The following is a 12355-nucleotide window of genomic DNA, read 5'->3' on the forward strand; positions in this document are numbered from 1 at the left end:
AATGGCTTGTTCTTTAAACTATTGAAATAAATGTTTATACAAAATATGACCTCATTTCCAGTATTCTCACTGTTTATAAACTACATGCTTATAAATTGGGCCTCCTGTCAATACCACAGCACAGGGAGAAACTCAGTTGTGGAGGTTAGATGTTGACTAGCATTGATCTGCTACTCTTAAGCCAACTAGTTTAAGCCACATACAGTCTTTGCAACTTTCATTCAAGCCAAAGGAATGATCCAGAAATTATGATACCAGCTGTGAGCAGTCATCCAGCTGATGACATGCTCTCCATACCTGGGCGTTGTTAGTTACTTCAGGCATTTATGCAACAAAATACCTTCTAGGAAAGCCCCATATTAGGACCTTGCTCATTTGCTAAAGTCATAGGATTTGTCTCTGTTCCACAGTACCTCAGCTTTTGCAAGAATAACTACTGGAGCTGTTGAAGCAAAGGCAGTTTGGGAAGAGTTTCGCGGGTTTGTGGAGATACCTAAGCCTTACAGCCTGATGAAAATAGGGGTAGGAGCCCACGTTGGCTTCCTTGTAGATGCAAGATACTAAAACCATCCCATGTTCTCTCAATTAAATATGTCCTTTACATGCTTCCCACATCCCTGGCAGGTATCCCGCTTTTTTGCTTTGAATGCTTGATCTACCAAAATTGCAAATACTGCAAATATTTGCTTAGCAAAAAGAAAATCACTTACTCTGTGTAAAAAGCCTTTTTATAGACCCTGATTCCTTGCAAAATAAACAATACCAGGGCTGGTCAACAGATGCGCTTCGAAGTTTGCTAGGAGAGGTCACAGAGCCTGAAAAGCCTCCACCTACCTCCTGACTCCATGTTTAGGACTTAACACAAACATTATCAATTCTGAAGTGAATAATACAGCAAAAGTCAGTAGATAGATCACACAATAAACAGACAATAGAAAGTTGAGATGAAAGTGGAGAAGAGCAGTGCAGCCTCTGTAGAGATGATCATCGATTGACCTGCTTGCTGGTCAAAACCCACACCTGCATGGATGCAGGTCTCCTATAGTGTCATCTTTAGCCTGTGTACTCTTGAGTGAGCTCCAAATTAAAAGAAAAATAAAAGTGAAAGACAGTAAATAAATCAGAGGAAGCGAGCCAAGAGAGACTATTATATGCACGCAGATTCAAGGGCTACTATCACACGTATAAGATAATGTTGTCTATAAAGTAATTCTGTAAATAGCTGATGAAAGGCTTGGGCCATTCCCAATCTCATATGACAGTATTGGAGCTGGTATTTGGATAAGTCTAAGGAAGAAAGAACAAGGAGATCTAAGAAAATCTGTCAAGTGAATATCGGAGAGTTATGGCCAGTTACAGTATCAGAGTTTCTTATGGGCCTCATGAGATGATCCCAGTCCCAAGCAGTGCAAACATGTTCCAAGTGCATTTTGAAATGCTGCCCAGATGTACAGAAGCTTGGGGCGTTCCAGAGCTCTCTGAGCAGCTCCAGTGTGCTGTTCTGCCTTCTCAAACACAACAAGGCTCGATATTCTGAATATTACAAAAGAAACTACTCGTACTTCAAGCCAGAGGAATGTGTGCCAAAGGCCCAAGCCCAACAGGCATATGGACATGGGAGAACTGAGTGACACTTGTCCCATAAAATGCTGCTCAGTGAGGAGATAGGTACCATCACTGTGGGCCAGCATAACCGTGATCTTACAGCACACACCCAGCTAGCAAGGCTGGTGTTATAAGGTGCTAACTGCCTCGGGAACATCATACCCCAGCCCAAAACACCGGATTTCACATTCTGACTAAGCCCTCGCTTTCTCCTCCTCATCCCGCAAGGTTGGCAGACCGCTTCCCTTGACTGCTGCTGCCCTTGGGGTTCTCCTCTGGGTATTCTTTCCATGTAACAAAACACAACTCACACAAAGGGGCTACCAGGAGCGCTTCTGGCAAAAATATTTAAGCCGTTTGCCACTCTCCCACTCCACACATTTTAACTACATGCACCTTTCCAAACACTGCTCAAAGACTGACGGGCATGCAAATCACTCCGGAAACTACAGAACAAACTGCTGTACTGTTAAAGCTGAGAACAAGAAAATAACCTTTTGCGTGAGTCACGCAGCAGCTCTTTTGTATGTAAATATATCCACAACCCATCAGCATCTATGGGGAGTACAATTTACATTCTGAACGATCAAAATGTTTAGTATTGGCAGAGAAAATGTTTAAGAAGGGAGAAGGCGGCGGTTTAAAATTTAGAAACTTAGTCAACCGTGCCAGATTATGATCTCAACTTCTCTCCCTCCAACAAATACTATGCTCCATAAAAACAAAATGAATTAGAACAAAATGCTTTTAAATTGAAATTTGGAAGTTCCTCTGATTTTCAAAAGAAAGAGGGGAAGGCAAAAAATGCAATAAATTTCAAAAAATTAGTAAAGAAATATAAAACTTGGCCTATTAAATGTGATTCAGAGATGGGAAGCACAAGAAAGACTAACACATGAAGTGTACGGAGCCATAACATTTGCAACAGCTGTGTTATGAAATGCACTTGGTATTCTGGGAAGCAAGAAACAAAATACTTTGTTAAAACACTTGAGGATGTATCAGTGACTGAAAAGGAGAGAGACAAAAATCAAAATCACAGTTTAACCATTAATGCTGTTGAGGACAGGGTCTCTGGTACCTCGTTTATGCGGTGATTCACTGAACAAGACGACACAATGATGGATGCACCACATACCGGGGGAGGCTGCGCTCGACTCCCTGAGAGTTGGCGCGGTCCCTCTGAGTGACAGTTATCTGCTCAGCTTCAGTGCCAAGTACGCCTGTTAGCCCAGATAAATCCATAGAGCTCAGCCCCAGACCTTGGTCCAGTCTTTGCACAGGTTGAAAAGTCTCCAAACCTGATGCCATCCTTCGGATTTGTTTCTAATGTTTCAAGGTCAATTTTTGACTGTGTTTTGTCTTGTTCCTTCAAACCCTGTTCTCAGTTGTCAGTCTCAGTAGTAATTAGCTTGAGTATATAAGATATCCACACACCTGTGTTCTGTCAACATGGTGAAGGTTAAACCAGACAAATAAATAAAACTGAAAAGCACCATCCAGCTTGCTGCAGAACTCTCATTGGAAGAAAATGAAACCCAACTTCAGGTGTCTCACAATTCTGTGATGATAGGGCTATTTTCAGGGGAAAAAAAGTAAAATTCAGAGACATGACATTTGTACGCTGGGAAATACTGTTTTCCAAAAACCTTGGCTACCATAGTAACGTGATTTATTCTATACTTGCTGCAGTATAGTCAATTAGCTCCCTAACTGAAAGACAATTATCATAACTAGAGATGTACCTGGCTGGAAGACTACTGAAATGCTGCTTATGAATGGCAAAGCAGAGTGCTCCAAATTCCAAATTAGCAATCATTATTGTCAATCATAGAGGACATTTCTGGCAGTGGTTTAACCTCAGCGATACAAAAGGGCACATTTGTCAAATGGGTGCTGGCAAATCCCAGTGACCAAGATTCCAGAACATGTCCTGCCGCATCTGTGAATCTGTATGCAACACAGCTAGGTGGAAAAAGAGAGAAGAAAGAAAAAAATGAATTGCTATTGTATGCCTTTACTGCATTCTGTGGCCATTACGGATATAACTTCCATCTGGAAAACTTAACAGAGAAGGATTTTTGTGAACAAATTGCAGAAATCCACATATATTAACATGCAAAATTCAGGCTGTATCCAACTGTAGCAAACACTAACATCATTATAGTGTCTTTGTTGCAAGAGGCCATGCAGAAGACCTCTGAGCTGTCCCTACCCTGTGTGAAGGGTTTGTGCTGCCTTCGTTACCACCGGGGATCTGGGTAACCTCCGCATTCATGTTGCTCCTCCTTACACTGGCTCCGTGGGCCATGCCATGGCTTTTCTCCAGCATAAGTGTGACCAGATGTACATTCTGAGATTGTTTGAGTTCAGCTTTCATTCAAGCCGATAAGCTGCTAGCAGAACTTTTTCTAACATACATCCCAGAAATGTTCTTTGTGTCTTCTTTGCATATGTCAGATACTGGCCATTGGAAAAGAGAAAACATCTGTTCTAATCCTCCCAAAGGAACATATGTAAGTTTTTGTGCTGTTTTTATGCAGCCTCAAGGCCTTTTATTCAGCTAAAAAAAAAAAAAAAACCCCTTTGTAAAACTGCTGGATTTTTTGTTGTTGTTTTATTTTTAAACCAAGCTACTAGGTTTTGTTCTTTTTCTTGTAAAGCATCACAAAGCCATTTCCCAGGTTGAGATGGCCAAGGAAAGGTCCTTTGCAGAAATTTCCTCCTGAGAAACAGCTGTCCTCCAGAACAAACTAAGCTCATCCTCAGTGGAAACTAGCTTCTAGACTCAGAGTTAATAGACCTTACCCCTGCTTTGTATAGTTTTGGGGGATTTAAACCTTTTAAACTAATAGTCTGAATGCTTCCCCCCACTCCCTGCCTCCCCATCTCCTCAGTGAACTCCTAGGAAGGCGCTGTCACCATGGTGGGGGCTGGCACAGCAACAGCATGAGCGTACAAATGCCACTTCAGCTGTGAATGTGAAGAGCACAACAAAAGCTCGTTTTACCCACCAGAAACCATCACTGTACTTCTCTCTGTCTTCCTGAACAGATGAGAAACTTCCCGTGGTGTTCTGGAGCTCCAGATCCTGAGAGCAGCTATGAATAGCAGCTTTAAATTTAACCAAGGTTGGAAAGAGTGAAATCTAGACGCTACAAGATGATGCCAGTTCAGCTGGCTCAGGAGCCAACAGAGCCTCCCTTGCAAGTGGCACGGAGATAAATTCCAACCCATGGGGCAAACAGCATCACCATCGGCATCCAGCAACACTGCAAAAGTGGGATGACTTTGCAGGACTTAACGCACTGCTAAGCCTGGAGCAGTACAACTCTCCCAGGAGTTGTTCCTGCTGGCAGAAGCCAGAAGGATGGTGAGACCCAGGTGAACCTTCTGGAGGTGACAGCACATTGCACTGACTCTTGCTGAGCAATTTGACTCCTGTGTTCCTTTTCCTATAGCTTGTTCAAGTATGACCAAGCTAAGGTAAGTGAGCCTGAACTTTTGTTCCACCTCAGTGACTGGATTGCCTTAATGCACACTCATGAAGAGCCACACGGTAGTGACAGTGGAGCTGGATGGCAGAGCACCCGCTGACTTCGGCAATGACAAGAAGAATCTGTGGGTCCTCTGCTGGGATTTGGTTTTGTACATTTGGTCTGGCTTTGCCTTCCAGTTTGGGATACTACCAACAGTCACTTGAATCTCCAGAGGTAGCCACTAGAAAAAAAAAAAGATGCTATAAATTTAACTAGGACAGCAGTTGGGAAAGGGGAGGGGGAGGCTGTTTGAGAACTGTGGGTTGACTGGTGGTCTTAGAGTATAAAAACAATATCCTTCTGACACTAGTAACTAGAAGCAGGCCTCAGATTCTGTGGAGTTTTCTTGGTCTTTATAGAATAAAGACAGAAATCTGGCTCTATTTCATCACAGTTATTAGCACTCAGGCACCCCTCCACCCTCGCAGGAGATTAGTAGTGATAATGCATCTGGTACCTGCCCCAGCAATAACAGATCTATGTGGAGAAGACTACAAGAAATTGTTTGGACTTCTGCCCAGTCCTAGAAGTCCCACCAACCATTTCCAAAAGTCCCATCAGTTTTTATGGCTTGTCTCTCAAGAAGGCTGTTGAAACCTACATGAAGGAGACACTTTAAAAAGATTTTTGCAGACATTTATTTCTGGCCAAATTATGATTGCTTGGAGGAAAAAGAAGCCACCATACAAATCTTGTTAGAGACTACAGCAGGAACTCACAAACCCATGCAGAACTGAGATAAGCTAAAAAAAGCAATAGCATCCAGGAAGGAAAGACAGACCAGCCAGCCAAATGCAACTCTAATTCCAACCCGTGACAGACCCCTGGGGCAGCTCCAAAGCCACTTAGCACAAGCATGGAGCTGGGCCAGGAGGAGACACTGGCACCAGAAGAGCGGCTCTAGCAAGTCCAGGCTGCGATTTGGTGTATCGCTGAGGGGGACAGACTCGGACAGGCGCGTTACCCCCAGCACCACCAGCACACAGCTCCCCACCTCAAAGCCCTCCAAGTCAGATAGCTCTGGCAACCCTGTGATCCCCGAGCTCCCTGAACAGCAGAGCGTGTGAGCCTAGGAAAACAGTAACAGCACATCTGCTAACGACACAGAAACACGCTGGCAATGCTCCGTGCGGCTTGGCAGGGGAACCGTCTGCAGTCCAAGGTCTAAAGGGCAATCGGCCTTCAGAGACGCCTGCAACTTCAAGGAACTCCGTCCTGGAGTGAAATCGGTGCCTCTGCAGCGCACAGCCCACACTGGGCCCCGACACACGCCAAGCGAGTGCAGTGCCTGCTTCATGTCACACAGGAGGTGAATTTCCCAGGAGAGCTAGGGGAAACAAGCACACAGAGCATCTCCAGAGGCTTATTCCCTGCGCCTCTTGGACCCCTCCAGCAGACCTCACCGGAGGGACAGCTCTACCAGCACAGGCAGAGTATGTGGGGCACCAGCACAGGATTACCAGGTGCTGGGAATATTTACTACAGCAGGGACTGGAAAATGCCTTTTTTTTTGCAGGTATACAGTGCATAAAGCTGCCAGGAAGGTGACTGTACTGATTAGCCTTGTGCAGGACTGTGGGACTGCTGACGACTGTCTGGCCTGGGGGTCCCCAAGCAGCACTCATCAGTGCTGTAGGAGGAAAGTAAAGGAGAGGGACCAGATACTCAGGGACCAGACATTTTCTAGCGCTGACAGCTAGAACACTCCCCGCAGGCTGTGTCAGTGCTGCCGTATCTCCAGACAAGGAGCTCTCTCCCATATGGCTACACCCCTTGCTTCTCTTCCAGTTGCTGGAGAGCAGCTCCCAACCTCCCAGTCCAGGGGACCGTGTTTGCTGGATGCTGTCCCTGCTACAGACACAGCGGGAAGGCCAGGGGGGCATCTGTTCCCAAGACATTTATGATGGTGCTGGTTTTTTCGAACCATGAGTTTGAACAGAAACTATGTTGCACCTTAAATGTCACTGCCAGGCAGAAGGAAAGTCATGAATCTTTAGCAATCTTCCCAACATCATGATTTTCAACCAGAAAATGAATATACATTGGAAGAAACACTACAGCTGTGATTGCCTCAGTGAAGCCATTAACAAATGCAGTGTAACACGTCCAAGTGCAGTCAGACCTGTCTGGGGGCTGCTGGGTCTTTCTCCCATCCTCCTTCTCTCCCCGTCCCTCTGCTTATTGTTTACTTCGTTGTTAATCCCACCTAATTTAAAAATAGGAAATTGATTTCTTATGTATCCATTACAAACCAAATCATTTCTTTATTACAGCAAGGATCATATTTCATAAGCAAGTCATGGAAAATTAAAACCATGCCTGTTGCTTTGATGAAATAATGGAGAGAAACACTGGAGGGGAAGGCACAGACAGCTGGGGGCTGTCATGCAACCCGTGGTGCAAGTTAACTCTTTGCAGGCACCCACAGCTGACAGTTTTCCTCCCCTAAACTTCTGATTCTAGCGCTAAGCACTCCCTTGTTGCTGAACGTCAAAAGCATCCAATAGGAGAAACGCAATCCCTCTGAACAAAGTAGGTCAATGATTTTGGTGGCTGGAGATTATGTTGTTAACAGCATGCTTGCAGCCTGCCTGTATGCAGAACCAGATACCTCTCAATATTAACACTACTGAAATTGGGTGTCTGACAGTTGCTGCTGCACATTGTACACAATACAGGAACCCACAATACCAGCCAAACATTACCCCAGAAGTCCTTACAGCATAAATATTTCCAGGCCCTGGGCATATTAGACTGTTGTGCCTTGCTCCCAGGTGGGGTGATTTATGCAGAAGAGGAACCAAGTTTCCCTGGACAGATACTCGGTGCTGCGCACAGGTTATGTCAGTACAGCAGATACCCCAGCCAGAGCAAAACTAGTTAGCGGTGTACTGTGACTTGGGGTGGATTATAAATTAAAACAAAATCCATTGTGTGCATTACTGAGGATTTATGGGCTGCTCTATGAACCTCCCTGTGGAGCAGACAGGACAGGGGTCCTCTGGAAAGTAATCCAGATAAGTACTGCAGCTCACAGGACATTGCAACATCCAACCCAAAGTTCATCGACTACTTCATTAACATTTTGATCTCTAGGAATTACAGCCAAACAAAACCTCTTCAATTTTCCTGTCGGAAGCAAAAAGATCAGTGAGTTATCACCGTACAGAATGTTTTCTATAATGTATTTTCTATAGGTGTATCCATATAAAAATATCATGTCTGACAACAAAGAAAAAGCAAAGCTATCGCAACAGACCACAAGCAGACAGACTCCATGATAGTGAAGGGTAGCAGAAGAGATTGTTTCAGAGCAGTAATTCATGTCAAGCCTGTTCATCTCTACAAGCACACCTTTTGAGCGAGAAACTATTTGCCTTCACTTCCTTGGGAGAAGAGTCCCATTTTGAAAAAAAATAGCCCATGTTACAGCACCTTGCAAGACTGTGTTACTCTCAAACTCTGCTGTGGCTCAGGGACTTGCTGTTCTCCTTTCTGGAAGTTAGGGCCAGAGACATTACCATACTAAAGTAATTCTTACGCCAGCTAAGGGGACTACAAACACAGCCACCTTACCCAACCCTTCCCCTGCTCTGGGAGGAGGCCAGTCAGTGAACAGCAGGCATTTGCCAGTTCGCTCCAAAGAGCTTCCTAACATGTGAGCCAAAGAAAGTCCTTTAAAACTCTTTATGGTCCTTTTGCACTGATGATTCTCAGAATTGGAAAACAAGTTTTGTAACTCAGCAGGAGTGAAGGAAAAGGGCTCCTTCCAGGAACATCCTGCATCATCTCTCCTGCCCCCACCTCCAAAGGGTTGTCTAAAACTGTGTTGCTGGGAGATACCATGCTCCTTTCTGCTAGCTTCTCTGTTGGCTGCTGTTATGTTGAACCGACTTATTTATGCAATAAAGATACCGAGAAACAGTCTGTGTAAACCACTGCAAGTTACCACCAAGCATCTCCAAGATCAGCTAAAATGGCCAAAGCTTTCCCAGCCTCTGCAGAGTTCTCCCACAGAAGAGGCATTTCAGTTCCTTGTTACGGAAGATGCTTTATGCCACTTTCTGGTCTGCCACGTTGCTCTGTCATGCGACTTTACTCAGTCCTCTGTAGTTTCTGTCAGCATTTTAATGATTATCAAATACATTGTAGAATTATTTTAATGAAGTTTCTTCTTTGGAAAATATCCTCCAGGGGTTCTAACCAGTCTTTGTTTTGATGATACATTTGATAAGACAGTCACCAAAAAAAGAAAAAAATACAGAAACATTCATCTGCATTTGCACAAAGGAGCCAGCTCACCACGCCAATATTTCAGTGGAACCACTGGATGTTTTCATTAGCTGCGTTTGCCACTGTGACAGCAACAATAACTCCCAGACAGAAGTCGAGACAAGACGTAGTAATTAGGTCAAACCTTCGGGACAGAGCTGTCATCCCAAAACATAAACGTGAGTTACTCTCCCACTGCCCAAGCTCTGTGAGCTGTGCTGTTGCTGTGGGTTGTCTAAGCTGGATGAAGAACTGGAAGAAATGAGGGTCGTTCTGCCTTTTGCTATTCTTCACAATTACCCCATGTTTAATTGATCTTGATTAATTATTTAAAGGTAAAGGGAGCTTTCCTGACCTAATGGCAACATGTAAACTGATTAGCTTTACAAAGCCAGCAAAATTATCTGCATGGTGAGATCGACTCTTGTAATGTATTATTTAGGCCAAGTTATCCTGTGTCACCAGCAATGATGTGCTGCCAAACACAAGACCACGATCACAAAGGTGTGACATGGGTCCCCTTAGGGTGAGGGTTAGAGTCCCCCATGCCCTTAGCACCCGTGGGTAGGGAGGAGGAAGATAAGTATGAGGAAGAAAAGGAGGAGAAACTGCCCTGTGCTGTGGTAGCTTGTGGTGCCTCCCGGGGCTGCATCCACGTGGGGCTGGGGGAAGGCATGGAAAGAAGAGAAGCACTTGCGGGTGGGATGGGGGCTGGGAGCAGGCAGGGAGCGCGGGGGAGACAGCAGAGCCACAACGAGGAGCGAGGCACCTTCGAAGGCAGGTTTGAGCAGCCCAGCGGGACCCGGCTGCAGTTCGCCTAGCGGAGCCAGACGCTGCTGCTAGCACAGCCCAACCCCGAGGGGCAAATGCAAGCTGGCCCTTTGTCTGGCTCTGTTTCTGCAGTCTTGTCACAGTCTCCCTTCGGTAACATCACTAGTGGTTACAGGGCAAAAACATTGATTTTGTGCAGATAATCCCTATTGTTGCCAGAAATCAGAACCTAGATAAAAGCTTTCCAAGAGTTGTGCTAAGATTCGGATCTGAGCTTTGCAGAGGGAGCAGCAGTGCCCTGTCCGGGCTGATAAGCAATGCGGTAAAATTGATTCCTGGAGCAACTTATGCACATTGGAAGAAAGTGATTTGTTTAGATATCTACAGTATTCCCCATCTCTTCTGGCCAATCGCTAAGGCAGGTACACAGATAAATGAGAAGAAAACACACGTCACCGCTCTGGCTTCAGGGTAAGAAGATAAGGCTGATAAGGCAGTAAGTGAAATTCTCCTTCAGGCTCCCATGCAAATATGGACTTGGGCAAAGGCTTCTCAGCTGCAGCAGAAATACGTGTGTGAAATAACAGCACCCCCAGGAACAACAGGACAATAACCTCCCATCTCCATCAAAAGATCCTTGTCTAGAGATCTTACAGTCAAAACAGCTGAGACAGAGCAGCTGAGAGGAAAAAGAGGCACCCAGAGCCCCCTTTGAAGGCACAGGGGTGGGCGGGAGGCCCAGCAGGAGGTGGATCTTTAGACACAAGCCAAGGCCACCAGCCCTGAGGAAGCAGCCTCCCCCAAGGCTGGTTCTGTGTAAGGGTGAGGATGCTGTTAGCTTACAAAATACAGAGGCAAGAGAGATGCGGGCACCAGAAGCCAGCTCACAGGACAGTACCACCAGTGAGGTCCCCATCACTGCAGGTTGAAGGAGACAACGCCCATCAAAACCTCCCCACGCTGCTGCCACCAGCCAGGAGGAAAAGCACAGAAGATAGGAACATCCCCAACCTGCAGGACAGACTAACCTCCGTCAGCTGCACACAGAAACCCATAATCCTTCAGTCAGTGAGACCTTTCTTAGCCATCTGGCCATGCCACCAGAGGCTTTGAAATCATCTCCCTCCTTTTGAAACAGACTCATAAAGTCTCATGAGCCATATCACAAAAAAGGCATAGAGGCTTTCTGCCAAATTTCTGAGACTTCAGGGTTTTTCCTCCCCCCGGTTACTTTTACATCCCAACAATTCCTTCCCTGTATTTATTTCTACTCAGTTTTCTACCTCTGGGACCCAAGCAAGCCATGGAACCTGGATTAAACATGCCACAAAAGAATTCAAGTCTTGACATGGCCAAAATAGTGGTTTCCAATGAAACAAAACAAAAGGCTAGGATGAAGTAGCTATGTCAGCAGCTTGTGCAGCGGTGTAAATAGATGTTGCCAAGGGAGACTGAAGAGAGATAAGACTCCACCACACCTCCAGAGCTCACAGAGGAAGCGTTCAGATCCAAACCCCATTTGCTAGTAGTGTTCACCACTCCGACTTCAGCTGAAACAGTGGATAAGTCGTATTTATAAGACAAATGTTTTAAAAAGGGACAGAAAAATTCAGGCTTCCCAGCTGGGCACCAGGAAGACATTTCCTCCCAGGGAAGATTTCATTTCCGAGCCGTAGGACATCTGCAGTCTCCTACCCATGAGGAAGGGACTGAGCAAACCTCAAGCCTGACCCGGGCCAGCAGCAAGAACAAGAGCACTCAGTGTCTGTTGTATTGAAAAATGTGTATTTCTTTGGTTTTTAATCTTCACTGGCAACCCCCAGACCTACCAGGTTGCCTCGCTCCAACAACTCCAAGGGCAGAAACCAGGCAGAAGGGGCTGGCGAGGCTGGAAGAGCAGAGCCCCACGTCCTGCAATGCCAGGGACGTGCACCTGGGAAAGTTTGGGTTGAACATCAGGAAGGTTGATCCTGGAGGGCTGGTGCAATGCAGTAAGGCTACCTGAGAGGTCAAGGATTCTCTGTCCTTGGAGGTTTCCAGGCCAAGACACAGCTGACCCAAAACAGCCCTGGCAACACCTCAGAGAACAAACCAGAGCCCTTCCAAAGTCCCTCTCACCCAGCACTTCCATGAACATGAAGGGAATCGGTGCAAAGGGAGATGAATAG

Source organism: Opisthocomus hoazin, chromosome 18 (genome assembly GCF_030867145.1).
Source record: "Opisthocomus hoazin isolate bOpiHoa1 chromosome 18, bOpiHoa1.hap1, whole genome shotgun sequence".
NCBI classification, from domain to species: domain Eukaryota; kingdom Metazoa; phylum Chordata; class Aves; order Opisthocomiformes; family Opisthocomidae; genus Opisthocomus; species Opisthocomus hoazin.